Source organism: Triticum aestivum, chromosome 1B (assembly GCF_018294505.1).
Source record: "Triticum aestivum cultivar Chinese Spring chromosome 1B, IWGSC CS RefSeq v2.1, whole genome shotgun sequence".
In the NCBI taxonomy this organism is placed as follows: Eukaryota; Viridiplantae; Streptophyta; class Magnoliopsida; order Poales; family Poaceae; genus Triticum; species Triticum aestivum.
The window spans coordinates 370,922,536-370,942,792 of NC_057795.1; the positions used below are offsets into that span (position 1 = coordinate 370,922,536).

Below are 20,257 nucleotides of genomic sequence, written 5' to 3' on the forward strand. Positions count from 1 at the left end.
GATGGTTTCAGGAAGGAGAAGAACTTCGGAGCGAAGAGGGGTTCCGGCGTTTGGATTTAATGCAGCAAAAGGAAAAACTGATTCATCAAAGATGACATCACGGGAAATATACACCCGTCCTGCTTGTATATCAAGGCATTTAAAACCCTTGTGAAGATTGCTGTAGCCAAGAAAAACGCACTGCTTGGAGCGGAATTCTAGCTTTCTAGAGTTGAAAGGACGGAGATTTGGCCAGCAAGCACAGCCGAAAGTGCGGAGAGCATGATAATTTGGCTTTTCATGAAACAATTTTTCTAAGGGAGTTTCAAGATTGATCACCTTACTAGGAGTGCGGTTGATGAGATAAGTGGCAGCGAGGAACGCTTCATCCCAAAATTTCAAGGGCATGCAAGCATGAGCCAAAAGTGAGAGACCTACATCTACAATGTGGCGATGTTTTCTCTCAGCTGACCCATTCTGTTGATGGGCGTGAGGACATGACACATGGTGTGTGATGCCTATCTGACGAAAAAAAGGAGTTTAGGCGCTCATACTCGCCTCCCCAGTCCGTTTGCATAGTGATGATTTTTCGGTCAAAGAGACGTTCAACAAGTGCTTGAAACTCATGAAAAACTTTGAACACTTCGGATTTGTGTTTGAGAATGTAAATCCAAGTGAACTTACTGAAATCATCTATGAAACTCACATAATAGTTTTTCTTATTGATTGAATCTCAGGTAGGCCCCCATACATCAGAGAAAACTAGCTCTAAAGGAGCATTGGAAATACTACTAGAATTTGGATAGGGTAGTTGATGGCTCTTGCCTTGTTGGCAAGCATCACATACACCCTGATTATTCAACTCTTTGCTAGAAAAGGAAATATTATTGTGCTTGAGAACATGCTGAACGATTGCCGAAGATGGATGACCTAAACGATTGTGCCACCGTGATGATGAGATCTTGGTGGCGCCAAGTGCATGCCTGCCCGAGCTTATGGGAGCTGATGATAGGGGATAGAGCCCGTTTCTACACCTGCCGCGGAGGAGGGTTTTCCTCGTTGCCTTGTCCTTAACACAGAAAAAATGAGGATGAGTTTCAAGAAAAACGTGATTGTCATAAGATAGCCGATGAGCAGAGATCAAGTTCTTGGTGGCATTTGATACATGTAGGATATTTTTAAGATGGAGATTGCGGGAAGGGGTACGAACATAAGCATGACCTATATGAGCAATTTTCATACCTGCGCCATTGGGCATGTTTACTTGATCATGCCCGTTGTACTTGTCCCGAACGGTGAGCTTGTCGAGCTCGCTGGTGATGTGATCTGACGCTCCAGAGTCCACATACCAGTTGGTATTCACTCCATAGGAGGACTGAGAGTTGGCGTGGTTGGTGTTGACGGCCGCCACGCTTTTCTCCTTGTTGAAGGAGATGTCGAAGCGGCGGTAGCACTCCATGGCGGTGTGGTTCGGCTTGGTGCAGATTTGACAGAAGACTTCCGGAAGATCATTGCGACCTCCCGCTCCATTGCCGCGGCCACCACCGCGGCCTTGGCCACGGCCACCACCTCCATTTCCTCGGTCGCCTCCATAGCGACCACCATTGCCACCGCGGCCACCACCGCGGTTGGGTCCGCCACGTCCGCCGTGTGAGACGGTGTTGGCGGAGGAGTGGGACGACTGGCCGCCACCCTCAAACATAGCCAACCTGCTTTCAAAGTTAATGAGCTGCGAATAAAGCTCGCTCACCTTGATGGATTCAGTTCGGGCGCAGATGGTGGAGACGAACGCCATGTAGTCGAAGTCGAGCCCCGCCAGGATGTAGGACACCATGTCATCGTCAGTGAGAGGCTTTCCTGCAGATGCCATCTCGTCACCGAGCGCTTTCATGCGCCCGATGTATTCGGCCACCGTCGAGTTGCCCTTCTTCGTCATGGAGAGGGCGATTCTGGTGTTCACGATGTGCGCCTGAGTTTGGGAGATAAAGATCTCCGTGATGGCGACCCAAGCTTCGGCCGCCGTGTTGCAGTGTGCAACCTGGATCATCACCGGTGCGGAGATTGAATTAAAGATGAAACTCAGCACCTGGGAGTCGCGAGCCCTGTCGATGTCGTACGCCGGATTGGGCACATCGGTGGGCTTGCCTTCCTTGTCCGTGAGCTTCCGGGCCGGCAGCTCCCTCTCAGGGTCGAGGTAGGAGACGAGCTGCGCGCCCCGGATAGCTGCCATGGCCTGCGCGCGCCACACCAGGAAGTTGGAGCGGTGAAGACGATCGGCGATCGGGATGAGGGCTGGTGTGGCGACGACAGAGCTTGAGGAGGCCATGGGTGCGTGATGTGCTAGAGAAGGAGGCTCTGAATACCATATAAGAGTGCGTTAAGCGTATGCCTAGCAGGGACGCGTTGCGTGTTATATATAGGCCACAATGCGGCTAGGGTTTACAAGATTTAGTTGGTTAGGTTGTTGGATTGATCTCCAAGTTAACTATACAAGATAGAGATCAATTCAACATCCTACCAACCGAGTTACACGAGATAAACATGCCGCACCGGCCCTACAGCGTATATACGGTTTATACTTGCACCATAATACGCATACAAGTATTCTAACATGAAGCGCCACATGAAATGGTGTACTCTGCCTGGACACTCCAATTTCCAAATTTGCCTCCACATGCTCACGTTGGGATCTCCGGCACTACTCTCGCCTCTTTGCCTGGTTTGTTGGTTGGCTAGCAGCCCAATGTAGACCCTATAAGCGGACCGGACTGAGAACAAGCCCTTGTTGTCAAAGTGCCAAGCGATAAAATCATCATACTGATCACAAATGGGAATGGACAAAATCGTAGCCGCATCCTCTACACCGAAGGTTTGATTGACCAGCTGGGGATCCCATTTATTGCTGATAGGGTCAATCAACTCCTCCACCGTGGTGAGCAGATTTCCACCCCGTAGGGTTTTTTGTCGTCTTGTATCGTTCGAGGGGATCCAGGGATCCGTCCAAATCTTAATAACATTTGTTCCCGAACCTATACGCCATATCATACCAACTCGAACGACCTCCACCCCTTGCAGAATGCTCCGCCATACATAACTGACACCCGCCTGCGGTTTGGCAGCAAGCCATCTGGATAGTAGCGTGCCCTTAACACCCGTGCACATAGGAAGTCAAGGGCTTGGAGTAGGCGTCAAACCTGCTGGGCCAGCATCGCAATGTTGAATGCATGGGGGTCCCTGAAGCCCAATCCACCCTGCTCCTTTGGCAGCATCATTTGTTCCCAGCTAACCAAGTGATGTTTGTGCTCGTCGTCATGATTCTCCCACCAGAACCTGCCCACCATTTTGGTAGTACTCTCACAAAGGGCCTTCGTGAGATCAAAGCAAGCCATAGCGTAAGTTGGCACAGCTTGGATGACCGCCTTGATAAGGATCTCTTTAGCCACTTTGGACAAAAACTTAATTTTCCATCCCTTCAAAATTTCCCAGATTTTGTCCAGTGGGTACTTGAAGCATTTCTGTTTAGATCGGCCAACATAACTGGGTAGACCCAGATATTTGCCTTGTAGACTTTCAGCATGCAGACCCAGGAGCCCAAGCATCTATTGTTTCTTCTGGCTGCTTGTATTCTTACTAAACAGAACAACCGACTTGTCCCTATTAATTACCTGGCCCGAGCCAAGTTCATACACTTGCAGAATGTTGTTCACCACTCCAATGCTCTCAGGTGAGGCTTCCATCAATAGCAAGGAGTCGTCAGTGAAAAGGAGGTGGCTCACGGAGGGCGTTGTAGGAGCAATCTTCACCCCTTTGATATGTCCCAAGTCCTCAACATGTTGGAGTAGGGCTGAGAGTCCCTGCGCGCACAACAGGAACAGGTACGGCGAGATTGGATCACCCTGTCAAAGGCTCCGTCCTGGAGTGATTTGGTTCGTGCATGACCCATTTACTTTAAATCTGAACTTGACGTGCGGATGCACTTCATGATTAGCTGCACAAAACCTTCCGCAAACCCCAGTTGTAGCATTACTTTTTCTAGGAATCCCCATTCCACACGGTCGTAGGCCTTACTCATATCCAGCTTCAGCGTTGCGTAGCTACACTTCCCAGTCCTCTTTCTCTTCAGAAAGTGGGTCATTTCATATGCGAGAATGGTGTTGTCTGAAATCAATCTGCCCGGCACGAACGCACTCTAATTCGGTGATATCACTTCCCCCAAGATATTCTTCAGGCGATTGGCAATAACCTTTGAAACGAGTTTGTAGACCACATTGTAGAGGCTAATAAGGCGTAAGTCCTTTAACGTTTCAGGGTTCTGGACCTTTGGGATAAGCACCACCAGGGCGTCGTTCCATCCCGCCGGCATACTGCCGCCTCGCAACACTTGCAACATCTCGTTTACCACGGAATCACCAATCAGCTGCGAATAATGTTTAAAAAAAATAGCCGGGATTCCGTCCATACCAGGGGCCTTCAAGGTCCCGATACTGTCAAGTGCTGACTTGACCTCATCTGCAGTAAAGAGCAGTTTCATGGAAGTGGTAAATGTAGCGGTAAGCTATACACCGCTCGCACGCGCGCGCGCACACACACACATACACACACACACACACATACACATACACACTGCTTTTAGATTGGTGTAGTGTTGGACCCACTCAGAATTAGTTTTAACTTTGATTCATATTAATTATTGTTGATTTAGTACAAAAGGATAGTATATTTTTTTCGTTCTTCTTCTCCCTTGGCTCATGTCGGCCCATCTCTCTCCGGCTCGCTGGACACACGTTGCTTTTAGATTGGTGCATTGGCAAAAAAGAAGAAGAGAGGAATACATACAACACGTGTCAGGCTATGTCAACTTTTTATCTGAACTGAGAAAAAAAAGAAATCATCCAGGACTAGCCCTTGGAGGCATCTATTTTTATAGAAGAAACTAAGCATCACGGGTCAGTTCGTGACTCTAACCCGGATGGTCTACATAGCACCGTACTCCCTGAGTTAGACCCTGTTCTCTTTAACGGAATAGAGAAAAGAGGGGTGCTTAGAGTGGAGAGAAAGACCACTACATGCATGCATTCTCTCTCCTCGTACAAATGATATGCATTTAATTTCATTGTCATATTTTGAATGATTGATATCTTTTCAATCAAATATTTGTTTTTTAAATATTTTATATATCTGATTTCGTAGTGAGAAGACCTTCAGAACAAGCAAAACAAGATCAATCTTGTACATATCTAAAATATTTTCTATTATTTTTATTTCTACATTTGAAATAATATCCAAAAGACTCATTTCGGTTATTTAAAAAGGATCATTTTGATTATTTCAAAAGACTCATTCCATTTATTTCAAAATTCCCATTTCAATTATTTCAAAGGACCCATTTTAGTTATTTCAAAAAGGGCCATTTAAATTATTCAAAAGACTCATTTCAACTATTTCAAAAGTACCATTTCAATTATTTCAAAAGGTTGCTTTAATTAATGGACAAAAACCATTTCAATTACCATATTTCAAAAGACTTATTTCAAAAAATTCATAATCTCATTCCACTCATTTCAAAATACATATTTCAATTACTTCAAGAAAAAATGATTGCACTCATTTCAGAAAGTAATTTCACTCATTTAAAAAAATCACTCATTTCACAAAATATATTTCAAAAACTGAATTCACTTATTTCAAAACACTCATTTCACAAAACATCTTTCATGGATAAAACCGGTTTTGTTCAGTTCAAAAAAATGAATTTCACTAATTTCATCCATTTTAAAAACTAATTTCAAATTTTTGAAAAAAAAGAATAAATTATATTTGAAATAGTCAATTTATTTATTTGAAGTGGGTAGCGCACAATACGGTGAATCAAAGCATCGTGGCGCCTCCTATGAATTCAAATATATACATCACTTCTTTAAAAGAAAAGAGATATCAGTCATTGCAAAAAATAAAACTTGTTTTGCACATTTCAAAAAACTTATTTCATTCACCGAAATAAGCAACTTCAGTTATACTGCACAAGTATTAGTTTCACACACTGATATTTGGTCTTGTTGACACTATGAAATAAATTGAGTGAAGTAAGTTAACTGAAACGTTAAAATTCAAACCACCCGCAAAAGAAAGTTAAAATTCAAAGGTGTTTGAAATGTATCCAAGATTGAGCTTGTTCTAAATGTCTTTGCGCCATGGTTCAAATATATATATGACCAATTGCCCTCAGAAAGAGGTTTCCGACCGTTTTATCAGTCGGTCCAGACGTCCAATGAAACAGAAAGAGGCTGATTCAATTGTTTGCCGGGTTGCATAAGGCTAGTCATAGTGGGAGTAACATAAGTAGTAACATAGATGCCACATAAGTAAAAAAAATGATGTGTCATGTAATTAAAAAGGAGAGAGACAAATAGAGTAACATAATATGTTACCATCACATAGCGGTTCCCAGTACAAAATGAGTCTACAAAGCAATAAATGAAGACATATATGTTACTACGCCTTTGACACTTCCCACTATAAGGGTAGTAACATGGACTAGTAACATATGTATCTTACTAATCTAAGTTACTCCCCATTATGACCCGCCTAAGCCTGGTTGAGGACGGGCTGCATGACACGGATACGCGAGAGCATGACACGGAAAGCATGACACAAGGCAGGATGGTGCATGTGTAGTTGCTTGACTTCTTCTCTGGATTAGTATTTCTGAAGTGTTTCTGTCGGACAAGCCTCTGTCGCTCCTGTGCCCATCGAACCAGCTGCCGTGCAAGCCCACGATCATGCGATGGCAACAATTCGGTCTTCCCTGTTCACAACTTGCGACGTTGCATCATTTGCCAATTGCAATTGGACTGGAGCGGGGAATCGGTCGCCTGCGGTGCTGCGCTGGATATTCGTATGCCGGCGTTGTAATTAATAAATACCCAGTTTTAATACATCGGTTCTGCGTTTCTTTTCGCAGAGATCTGTCATGTGTCAACTTCCCGGTCGCGATGTCGTCAATCTTTGACTGTAACCGGGAGCCGGGAAGGGGCAGGCGTCGTGTCGGGAAGGGACAAACCGGCTCCATCCCATCCCAGTCTGCACGGAAAACATGTTCAAGCGGCTTGACAAGAAAAGAAAAATGAGGAACGGAACAGGCTGCCGTACCGTACGAGGTCATCATCTGCGACAGCAACAATTCGGCCGGCCGTATTAACACCCTTCGACGTTGCATAGTTTGCCATTTGGTTTGGAGCAAGCCACCAGTCACCTTCAATGGTACGGTGGATATCGGTATTCCAAATTTTACAATAGTAGCACTGCGAACTAGTAGTAGAAAAGTCAACAGCTACTCCCGTTGGGACCATGATGAACACACCTCTGAAATAAGAAATTCAGAGTCGCCAGTGCTCCTTGCGGGGAATACGGGACGGCTGAATTGCTGCTGCTTATCTATCTGAGCAATTATCTTTTACTTAGCTTCCTATGTTATCTTCTCCTTTTGCTGTAATTTTCTTCCTTTTCACTTTTGGTATTTTCTTCACTTACCTTTTATTTTAATTAGGGCTCCTTCATTTTTTTTGAAAAGAAGGTATGCCCCAGCCTCTGCATCAGAATGATGCATACGGCCAATATTATTAATAAGCAAAATATCCAACAAAAGTCTCCAAGCTTTGAATAACAAACGAAAAAAAGGCTCAGCAAGAGCTAAACAGTAAAACGGAAAAGTCACAATCGGCTGGCATAAAAAGATAAGAGCACTACATGTCGTGTTACTAAGTCTGACAGTAAGTATAAGGGGTACGAATGAGGAGGCAAGGTTCTAGCTACGGCGAGATTGTACGCAAGTGTATACGAGTTCAGGCCCCTCTAGGAGGAGGTAAAAGCCCTACGTCTCGGTGCCCTGAGGCGGTCGACTGGAATATGGTGTGTGTTATAGGAGGTGCGAACCATTGTGCCAGAGGAGGGGGGTGACTTATATAGAGTGTGCCAAGACCCTATCCATCCCCCAATACAAGGAGTTCAATGTACGTAAAGACGGGGCGTTACTGATAACGCCGACCATAAGTGCTATTAATGATCTTAAAGACTACGAAGTGAACGCCCGATCGTTGCCGTTCTGAGTGACTCTTGGTCTACAGTAGGTCGAGTGATTGATTGGTCGAGTGTCATCAGGAAGGAGGGGTACCCGAGTGACTGATTAGTCGAGTGGATTGCACTCGACACCTTCTCTGGGCACTTCTTGTCGTCTCTTGGGCTTCTTTGCTTCTAGGGTAGTGACCTTGGGTAGGGCGTATAGGTCAGGCCTATGACCCTACCCTAGGTCTATATCATCATCATTAGCCCCTGAATGGATTAAGGTCCGAGTGAAAAGAAGTTGAAGTTAGCCTTGCTTCGACTCTTGGGCTTCACAAGCATCTATGTTGAACTGGAAGCCCGTGTTGGGACTTCGGCTTCGTTTCACTCGTCTTGATCGATTCAGAAGTTGCCGAGTGGATTTACACCGCCACTCATCGAGTGTTATTTTTGACGTGAAATCTTTGGCGCGATTGGTTACGGCATATCCCGGATCTCACGGGATTCGAAATTTTGGGGAAGCGCGCGGGGCGGAGAGTGCCGAAGTAAACGGGATGGATAGACAGGAGCGCCTCGATCCCCGCGCCACCTTTTCCGCTACGTACTCAGCACGCGACTGTTGCGGGATTTGACAGGATTGCCTGGGCCCACGCATCAGTCACTCGGAAGTGGGTCCTTAGAAGGCGACGAGGCCGAGGCGCTTGCACTGTGCGCGTCCATTCTCCTTCTTTCTCCTATGCTTCTCCACTGCTCCTTTCTCCTCCACTCTCGATGCCGTCGCGCCGCCACCATGGTGAAGGATAGCACGGCGGCGCTGGAACGCGTGAAGAAGGCAATGGAGGCGGCGAAGGGCAAGAAAATGGCTTGGGGGTCGTCGTCAAGGTCCGGGCTGCCGGCGGGTTGGATCCAGGGCGATTGGATCTGATCTTCGCTCCGGCCAGAGGACTTGGAGGAGCTGGCCGACTCTGGTCTGGTCGAGGGAGCTGCGAGGCTGCCGAAAGGGGAGATGGAGCCCCAGCCGCGGCCGGGTGAGTGTGTTTTGCTTGCCACCCATGTCGACCGGGGTTTCTCCCTTCCCCTGCATCCTTTTTTTGGGGTTTCTTGAACTTCTTCGGAGCTCATCTCCACCACTTCTCCCCCAACACCATTACTTACCTCGCCGCGTTCGTGTCTATGTGCGAAAATTTCCTGGGTTGTCGACCGCACTGGGGTCTTTTCAAGCATATCTTTACAATTCGCTCCCAGTCGGTGAAGAAAGCCAATTCGAGTGATGAGAGGACGCATGTGATCCAAATGTGCGGGGGTTTGGGGATCCAGAAGAGGAAACGGAGTGCTTTCCCTTCCATGACACTTCCCGAGTCGGTCAGGGGCTGGCAGTCGACCTGGTTCTACTGCCAGGACATTGTGACTCCCGGTCACTCGACCGGCCTTCCCCCTTTTTCTTTAGATCGCACCCAGCAACCTTCTTCGCTAAAAGTGACAGCTATCGAGAGGGTGGAAACGGACATGTTGGTGGAGAGAGTGGTTCAGTCGATCAATCAGGGTGTAACTGGCATGGACTTGCTGGAGGTGTTCCTCAGTCAACGCATCCAGCCGATGCAGGCTCGTGACCATCCAATGTGGATGTATTCTGGAGCCAACGACACCGCTCGGGTCCATCCAGAGGAGGTCTCAGCCGCGACGGTGACCAAGTGGTTGAAAGGCATTACAGGAAACAAGGATAATCCCAGAGGAGCCAGGAGAGTCGACCCATTCAACGCGAACAACCAGCCAGACAAGGTTTGATCTTTGCTACCGACTGTATTCCTGTATGTCTTGCATCTTTCTCTGAATCCGACTGACATTTGTTTGACTCTTTGTCTTGTAGATTTACACTGAGTTGTACTCTATGCCCAACGATGAACAAGCTCTCGAGCAAGACCAGGAGAGGGAGGACAGCGCAAAAGAGAGCGGCGATTGGCAGTCTCCAAAGGATGAAGACGATGAGGAAAGCGACGAGTCGGACGACAAGGAGGAAAGCGACGAGTCGGACGACGACGAGGTGGTCGACTCGCCACCACGCTCAGAGCACCGATCCAAGCTTCTCCACAATCCAGCGGGCGGGCGCGACAAGACCGTGACTCCAAGCACCCAAGCGCAGAAACGCACACGGACATCGACCCCGGAGGCGACGGAGAAAGTCGCCAAGCAGCCCAAGGTCGCGCCCTCGATGGCTCGGAAGACCTTTCCCAAGATCAAGATGGACGTTCCCGTCGCCTCTGGGTGAGCGCTCGATCTTTCTGTGTTTTCTTCTTCTGACTGATCTTTCTATTTTGACCGAGTGGATTATGAACTTTTTCAGCCCTGCAACTTCTGCGACTGACATGGATGTTGACAAGGCCCCAGGTGACGAGGAGGCCGACGACGCGGCCACTTCCAAAGCTGGTAGGCCCTTTCCGATTAGAGTTTGTTCTGCCGATTGGGTCATTGGTCGATTGAACTCTTGAGATTGTTTTTGTTGCAGCTCCGCAGGATGTAATTAATCTTCCGGATGACGAAGAAGAAGAAGTGCCTCTGAGAGAGAGAAGAAGAAGAAGTAGGGCCTCAAGCGGGAAGGCGACCGAGGGTCAGGTGCCTCAATCGATGTCGGTGCTTGAGACAATGGTCGAGCGATCTAGAGACCTGGCTCAGACTAGTGTCACCTTTGCCAATCCACTGTCAACTGACCGTCCATCGGGGTCGTCTGCTCAGGCCCTTGCTGCTCTAGTACAACTCCACGCATCTGATCCCATGACTGCCCCGATTGTGCTGTCGCCGTCGCTCTTTGTTGCATACCAGACTCCAGATGACCCGCCGAGTGCCGCCAGGGAGGCTCTTCTCCAGGTGAATCTCGTGATGGAGCAGATGAAGGTGGTGCATGAGGCCAGTCAGGTTGCTTGCAATGCCAGCACCGCTCTGCAAGCCAACGTCCAGGTTAGTTGATTTCCGACTGGTCCCTTGAGCAGTAATATATGTCACTGTTGCTTCACTGTCCATATTGTGTCCTTGGATGAGCATTTTGGAACCTATTATGTGCATCTATGGATTTGCATTTCGCATCTGATCACCCACTGGAGTGTTTCTGCTTTAGAACTGAGTAGCTCTTTCATTTGAATCGACCAGGTTGAGTCGAGTGGTTTTCCGAACCAGTGAGGGCACGCAGAGTGCACCCACTGGGTGTAGTCCCCGAGACTGCGGTCGACTTGTTGGTAGTCGACTGGGGTTTGAGAATCTCTCCTTTTTTTACTCGTACTGGGCAGACCATACCGAGTGTAAAACCAGACCAGTGGGGGCACGCCAAGTGCACCCACTAGGTGTAGTCCCCGAGACTACTGTTGAATGTTTGATTCAGCGGTAGTCTTAGAACAATTTTCGTTGTGATTGACTTTTGTTTTTGTCGACTAACATATCTTATTTGCTGACTGCAGAAGTCTTGTGACCTTGGAGCCCAACTTTCTGAGCTGAATAAGAAGCAGATCAGCCTCGGCCTTGATCTGGATTTGGCGAAGAAGAACCTCAAGAAGGCCCAGGACGAAACAGCTATCATGGGAGGTAACCACTCATCCACCATCCACCTTATGATTCTCTGTCTCTTTTTTCAGTCTCTTTGAACCGAGTGATTCCACTCGAACAGATGTGCGTAGTGAAAATTGTCAACTTCAAGCTCGTCTGAAGAATGTTATTTCTTTAGACAAAATTAAGCAAGCTCTGGAGAAGAAGGATCAGGATCTTGCCGCGGCCCAGAAGGAGGCGCGAGATAAAACAACACTTGCGAACAAGAAGTTGGCTTCAGTCAGCAAGTTGGAAGAAGAGATTGCGCAACTGAAGAAAGACAAGGAACGCTTGGCTGATGAAGTGGGGAGTCTTAAAGCTAAGAAGGGTGAACTGGAGTCTTATCTGGGGCAGCTTTCTCCGAAGTTGGTCCTAAAACTTGAAGGTATCTCCCCTTGTTCGACTGATTTGTTGGTGTCGACTGACGTGCCTTGTTAAACTATCAATTAACTGTTTTTCCGATTATGCAGAATTTTGCCAAGACTTTGAAGCAGAAACTGAGCGATTCGAGACAGGTCTCGATCTCGTAAATTGTCCCGTCAAAGATGACATTGCAATGCATGTGTTGCGGTTGGAGTCTCGCTTGGACAGCGCGTGGACTACCTCGCTCGACTGAAGGTTGCGATGATGCGGGTTGATGCTAAACTCTAGCCTCAGGCGGAACTCTCGCATGACCTCGAGTCTCTGATGGCTCGACTGAACCAAATCCCCGGTCGAGTGCAGGAATGGAAGAAGTCATCTGCTCGCTGTGGTGCTGACGTTGCTCTGTCGTTAGTCCGAGTGCGCTGCCAGGACGTCAGAGAAGACAAGCTGGCGGCACTCAAGGTCGCCAACATAAAGAAGCTCACTTTCCATTCTTTCATGGACACCTTCCTTGATGCCGCCACTCGTATTGCAGACAACATCGACCTTGACAGTTTCTGTGATCCAGCAAGTCCTTCTCCGACTGAGTGAACGAAACATTATGTCCTACTTTTATTTGCCTCGGAATGCCGAGTGGTTTATGTAATCGTTAAACTCTTTTAGGCTTGATGTTTGAGTACTTCTGCCCGTCACGGTTCTGAACATTTGCGGGCTTTATCTGAACTTGGTTCTCCTTGAATATCATGGCTTTTGCTTTTATCGTTTCTGAATGTCTTTCGTCTCTGAGTGAACTTGATCTTTTCGTCGAGTGGACCTGACACCCTGCCATCCTTGCGGATCGGGATGGAACATACATTGTACTTGTGATGTAGCCCATACGAGGTGTTCAATCGACACCTCGTCATCCTTGCGGATCGGGATGGAACGTACATTGTATTTGTGAAGCAGCTCATACGTGGCGTTCAATCGACACCTTGTCGTCCTTGTGGACCAGGATGGAGCATACATTGTACTTGTGATGCAGCCCATACGAGGTTTCAGTCGACACCTCGTCGTCCTTGCGGATCGAGATGGAATGCACATTGTATTCGTGGCACAGCTCATACGAGGTGTTCAATCGACACCTCGTCGTCCTTGCGGATCGGGATGGAGCGCACATTGTGAGGATTTCTCACCACTCGGAATGTTTTTAACTTAGGCGATTATGGGGTCGCAGCTAAGCCCCTGAGTGGGAGGATTGCTCACCACTCGGAATGTTTCTAACTTAGGCGATTACGGGGTCGCAGCTAAGCCCCCGAGTGGGAGGATTGCTCTCCACTCGGAATGTTTTTAATTTAGGCGATTACGGGGTCACAACTAAGATCCCGAGTGGGAGGATTGCTCACCACTCAGAATGTTTTTAACTTAGGCGATTACGGGGTCACAGCTAAGCCCCCGAGTGGGAGGATTGCTCTCCACTCGGAATGTTTTTAACTTAGGCGATTACGGGGTCGCAGCTAAGCCCCGAGTGGGAGGATTACTCTCCACTCGGAATGTTTTTAACATAGGCAATTACAGGGTCACAGCTAAGCCCCCGAGTAGGAGGATTGCTCTCCACTCGAAATGTTTTTAACTTAGGCGATTACGGGGTCACAGCTAAGCCCCCGAGTGGGAGGATTGGTCTCCACTCTGAATGTTTTTAACTTAGGCAATTATGGGGTTGCAGCTAAGCCCCCGAGTGGGAGGATTGCTCTCCACTCGGAATGTTTTTAACTTAGGCGAATCAGGTTCGCGGCTAAGCTCCGAGTGGGAGGGTTGCTCTCCACTCGAAATGTTTTTAACTTAGGCGATTACGGGGTCGCAGCTAAGCTCCCGAGTGGGAGGGTTGCTCTCCACTCGGAATGTTTTTTCAACTTAGGTGAATAGGTTTGAGGCTAAGCTACCCACTGGGGGATTTTGACACAAATGGTTATGGGGAATCAATCATTAAGATACTGTAAAAATCTTGTCTTTGAAAAGCAAACTGAAATACTCTTATTACAACTCATCGGGTTGATACGTCTCCAACGTATATATAACTTATGAAGCATTCATGCTATTATATTATCTATTTTGGATGTTTATTGGCTTTACTAAGCACTTTTATATTATTTTTGGGACTAACCTATTAGCCGGAGGCCCAGCCCATATTGTTGTTTTCTTGCCTATTTCAGTGTTTCGAAGAAAAGGAATATCAAACGGAGTCCAAATGAAATGAAACCTTCGGGAAAGTTACTTTTGGAACGGAAGCAATCCAGGGGACTTGGAGTGCACGTAAGGGAAGCTTCAAGGTGGCCACGAGGCAGGGAGGCTTGCCCACCTCCCCTGGGCGCGCTCTCACCCTCGTGGGCCCCTCGTGGCTCCCCTGACCGACTTCTTTCACCTTTATATCTCCATATACCCGAAAAACACTGAAGAGCACAATAGATCGGGAGTTCTGCCGCCGCAAGCCTCTATAGTCACCAAAAACCTCTCGGGAGCCCTTTCCGGCACCCTGCCGGAGGGGAACCCATCATCGGTGGCCATCTTCATCATCTCGGCGCTCACCATGACGAGGAGGGAGTAGTTCACCCTCGGGGCTGAGGGTATGTACCAGTAGCTATGTGTTTGATCTCTCTCTCTCTCTCTCTCTCTCGTGTTCTTGATTTGGCACAATCTTGATGTATCGCGAGCTTTGCTACTATAGTTGGATCTTATGATGTTTCTCCCCCTCTACTCTCTTGTAATGGATTGAGTTTTCCCTTTGAAGTTATCTTATCAGATTGAGTCTTTAAGGATTTGAGGACACTTGATGTATGTCTTGTCGTGCTTATCTGTGGTGACGATGGGATATTCACGTGATCTACTTGATGTTTGTTTTGGTGATCAACTTGCGGGTTCCGTGACCTTGGGAATCTATGCATAGGGGTTGGCACACGTTTTCGTCTTGACTCTCCGGTAGAAACTTTTGGGCACTCTTTGAAGTACTTTGTGTTGGGTGAATAGATGAATCTGAGATTGTGTCATGCATATCGTATAATCATGCCCGCGGATACTTGAGGTGACAATGGGGTATCTAGGTGACATTAGGGTTTTGGTTGATTTGTGTCTTAAGGTGTTATTCTAGTACGAACTCTATGATAGATTGAACGGAAAGAATAGCTTCATGTTATTTTACTATGGACTCTTGAATAGATTGAACAGAAAGGATAACTTTGAGGTGGTCTCGTACCCTACCATAATCTTCGTTTGTTCTCCGCTATTAGTGACTTTGGAGTGACTCTTTGTTGCATGTTGAGGGATAGTTATATGATCCATTTATGTTATTATTGTTGAGAGAACTTGCACTAGTGAAAGTATGAACCTTAGGCCTTGTTTCCTAGCATTGCAATACCGTTTACGCTCACTTTTACCACTTGCTTCCTTTCTGGTTTTATATTTTCAGATTACAAAAACCTATATCTACCATCCATATTGCACTTGTATCATCATCTCTTCTCCGAACTAGTGCACCTATACAATTTACCATTGTATTGGGTGTGTTGGGGATACAAGAGACTCTTTGTTATTTGGTTGCAGGGTTGCTTGAGAGAGACCATCTTCATCCTACGCCTCCCACGGATTGATAAACCTTAGGTCATCCACTTGAGAGAAATTTGCTACTGTCCTACAAACCTCTGCACTTGGAGGCCGAACAACGTCTACAAGAAGAAGGTTGTGTAGTAGATATCAAGCTATTTTCTGGCGCCGTTGTCGGGGAGGTGAGTGCTTGAAGGTATATCTTTAGATCTTTCAATCGAATCTTTTTGTTTCTTGTTTTATCACTAGTTTAGTATATAAAATAAAACTATAAAAAAATGGAATTGAGTTTGTCTCATACGCTTCATCTTTTTAATATCTTTCATGAGAATGATGGAAAGGAAAAATGTGCTCAAGTGCTAGAAGAAGAAGTCTATAAAATGTTTGGCATAAAATATTTGAATGATGAGCATGATTGCAATGTTGTTAGTATGCATTCCTTGAATATCCATGATGCTAATGATATGCAAAGCCACAAGATTGGGGAAGCTATGTTTGATGAAGATGATATTTTTTGTCCCCCAAGTTTTGATGAGAATGTCCATTATGATGAAAGCATGCCTCCTATTTATGATGATTATATTGATGAAAGTGGATTTGGAGAGGTCATGACTTTATTTAGTGATGAATCCACTATTTCGGAAGCGGTTCCAATTGATTTTGAGAACAAAGTTGCTATCTATGATGATATTGTGATGACCTGTATACTATTAAGAATAATGATAACCATCAAACTTGTCATCATGATTTTAGTTTTCAATTGGATTATGCTTCACATGATAGTTATTTTGTTGAGTTTGCTCCCACTACTATTGATGAGAATAAATTTGCTTATGTGGAGAGTAGTAAAATTTCTATGCAAGTAGATCATGAAAAGAATGCTTTAGGTGCTGGTTATATTGTTGAATTCATTCATGATGTTACTGAAAATTATTATGAGGGAGGAACATATGCTTGTAGGAATTGCAATAATATCAAGTTTCCTCTCTATGTGTTGAAAACTTTGAAGTTATGCTTGTTTTGCCTTCCTATGCTAGTTGAATATTGTTCCCATAAGTTGTCTGCTCACAAAATCCCTATGAATAGGAAGTGGGTTAGACTTAAATTTGCTAGTCATATTCTTCATGATGCTCTCTTTATGTCTCAATTCTTATCTTTTATGTGAGCATAATTGAAATCATCATGCCTAGCTAGGGGCGTTAAACGACAACGCTTGTTGGGAGGCAACCCAACTTTATTTTTGTTTCTTACTTTTTGTTCCTGTTTAGTAATAAATAATTCTCTAGCCTCTGGTTAGATGTGGTTTCATGTTTTAATTAGTGTTTGTGCCAAGTAGAACCTTTGGGAAGACTTGGGTGAAGTCTTTATGATCTTGCTGTAAAAAAACAGAAACTTTTGTGCTCACGAGATTAGCTGCCATTTTTTACTGGAGAGTGCTTTTAGGTTGATTCTTTTTGCAGATGATTAATAGAAAAATTACTCAGGTCCAAAAATTTATTTCATAATTTTTGGAGTTACAGAAATATTCGAATAATACAGATTACTATAGAGTGTTCTGTTTTTGACAGATTCTGTTTTCTATGTGTTGTTTGCTTATTTTGATGAATCTATGAGTAGTATCGAAGGGTATGAACCATAGAGAAGTTGGAATACAGTAGATATTACACCAATATGAATTTAGAATGAGTTCACAACAGTACTTAAGTGGTGATTTATTTTCTTATACTAATGGAGCTTACGAGTTTTGTGTTGAGTTTTGTGTTGTGAAGTTTTCAAGTTTTTGGTAAAGATTCGATGGACTATGAAATAAGGAGTGGCAACAGCCTAAGCTTGGGGATGCCCAAGGCACCACAAGGTAATATTCAAGGACAACCAAGAGCCTAAGCTTGCGGATGCCCCGGATGGCATCCCCTCTTTTGTCTTCGTTCATCGGTAATTTTACGTGAAGCTATATTTTTATTCACCACATGATATGTGTTTTGCTTGGAGTGTCATTTTCTTTTATTAGTATTTGCTTTATGTTATTTAAAATAATGTTTTGCATCTATATTTTCAATAAAAATGTCAAGGATAGCCTTTACCATGCTTATTTTGCTAGTATACATGTTGCTGTTTAAAAATAGAAAGTTTACCGCTGTTGCAAAAATTCGCAAGAAAAGACAGAAAATGATATAATGTTGAAACTTTTTGCATATTGGGCTCTGATAAACCTTCTACAGCGTAGTATTTTTCTCATAATTTTGGAGTTAGGGAAGTATGATGAATCTTGCATTCTTTACATACTATACTGTTTTGGCAGATTGCTGTTATGTTTGCATTGTTTGCATATGTTTGCTTGTTTAATGATTCTATTTGAGGATAGGATTACTAAATATGCAGAGACATTTAGTATGTAATGTTGAATAATAATTTAGTGATTTGTTACAGTAAAAAATGATAAGGTTTTTGCATTGGTTTATACTAACTTATCTCACGAGTTCTTGTTGAGTTTGGTGTGAATGAAGCTTTCGAGATTTAGGAAACCGAGATATAAAAGGAATTAAGGAGACACAAAAGCTCAAGTTTGGGGATGCCCAAGGCACCCCAAGATAATATTTAAATAAGTCTCAAGCATCCAAGCTTGGGGATGCCCCAGTAGGCATCCCACCTTTCTTCTTCAACAATTATCGGCTAGTATAGGTTGAACCTAAGTTTTTGCTTCTTCACATGAGTCGTGCTATCCTTGCAATGCCATTTTATTTTGTTTTGCTTGATGTTTGAATAAAATACGAAGATCTGAAATTCTTAAATGAGAGAGAGTCTTCACATAGCTACATAGTTATTTAACTACTCGTTGATCTTCACTTATATCTTTTTGGAGTAGTTTGTCATTTACTCGTGTGCTTCACTTATATCCTATGAGTAAATGGTTGAATGAATTGAATGTCATAAATCTGAAATTATATATGTTTCATATACTTACTCCGTTGGGAGTAATGACTTCACATCTAAGAAGTAGAGGTAGTAAATTTATTGAAGGTTAGCAAGCATTGTATTGGTCACTTGAACAATTCATGAAAGAATATTGAAGGGAGAGAAATTTCACATATAAATATACTATCTTAGACATCTTCTATGATTGTGAGCCCCATTAATTATTTTCAAACCTGAGAAAATTAGTTGAAGTTGGACAAGGAAGACAACATAATGAGTTATGCTTGGGTGTATTTGTATAGAAGTTATATTGTTATAGATCCTCCAACATGTGGTGCTTGCTTTTTAGAATCCTTTGCTAGCCAAAATATCTGTACTAAGCGGGAATACTGCTTGTGCATCCAAATTCCTTGAACCAAGTTTCTTCCATGAGTGTCCACCATACCTACCTATATGCGGTATTTACTTGCCGTTCCAAGTAAATTTGCATGTGCCAAACTCTAACCTTCAAATAATAATCTATTTTGTATGCCCGAATCGCTCATGTAGCGACTAGGGGCTGTCAGTATCTTCCATGCTAGGTGGGTTATTCTCACGATGAGTGGACTCCGCTCATCATTCATGAGAAAAATGGTTGGTAACTGGGATGTCCAATCCCATGATCAAAAGATTAAAATCAAATAAAAAATAATTGCAAACAAAACTCCCCCGGGATTGATGTTAGTTGGAAGCACCCATTGTTTCGGGCAAGCCATGGATTGATGATTGTTGGTGGAGGGGGAGTAAAAACTTTACCATTCTGTTTGGGAACCTCCTATAATGTATGTAGTATGGAAGATATTGGGAGCTCTTGGTTGTTATGTTGACAATGAAAGCATACCTCTCAAAATTATTTTCATCACTATTTCAAAATCGAGCTCTGGCACCTCTGCAAATCCCTGCTTCCCTCTGCGAAGGGCCTATCTTTTACTTTTATGCAAGATTCAGTAGTATTCCTTCTCATTCCTACCTACTCTTTAGTTGGCAAGCATCGTGTGTTGGGGAAAGATCTAAGCATATATGGCCATGCAAATATATTTGATCTTGAATTATTATTGTTGACAATTATCTATATGATAAGTGAGTTGGGAGGCGAAACACTAAGCCCCTATCTTTCTCTGTGTTCGATGGATGCTATTTGTTCTAAGAATATGCTTTGAGTGGTAGCAATCATGGAAGACTATATGATAGTTGAGTATGTGGAGTTTGCTAAATCAAAGCTCTGACATAGACCCTTCCTGAAAATAAGATGAATTTTAATTGTTTGATGACCGAGAATGAAGTTTGCTAGTTTTCAAGAAAGTTTATGGTCTATGCTTTAACATGTGAATAGCTTGTTACTTGATCTTGAGAAGTTTTATGAGATGAACTACTGTTATGACATATAATCATGCTAGAAAAGGTGATTGAAATTATCATTGATCAAACTTGTGCACCTGCTAGCATTCACACTTCATAAATTCTTTCTTTTATCATTTACCTACTCGAGGACGAGCCGGAATTAAGCTTGGGGATGCTGATACGTCTCCAACGTATCTATAATTTATGAAGCATTCGTGCTATTATATTATCTGTTTTGGATGTTTATGGGCTTTACTAAGCACTTTTATATTATTTTTGGGACTAACCTATTAACCGGAGGCCCAGCCCATATTGCTGTTTTCTTGCCTATTTCAGTGTTTCGAAGAAAAGGAATATCAAACGGGGTCCAAATGGAATGAAACCTTCGGGAAAGTTATTTTTGGAACGGAAGCAATCC

At 44.4% G+C, this 20,257-nt stretch overlaps 1 pseudogene; it reads right to left on the bottom strand.

Moving 5' to 3' along the window:
• Positions 1-1,692: 1,692 nt before the first annotated feature.
• On the bottom strand, positions 1,693-1,831 carry LOC123151572 (uncharacterized; annotated as a pseudogene).
• Positions 1,832-20,257: the final 18,426 nt, after the last annotated feature.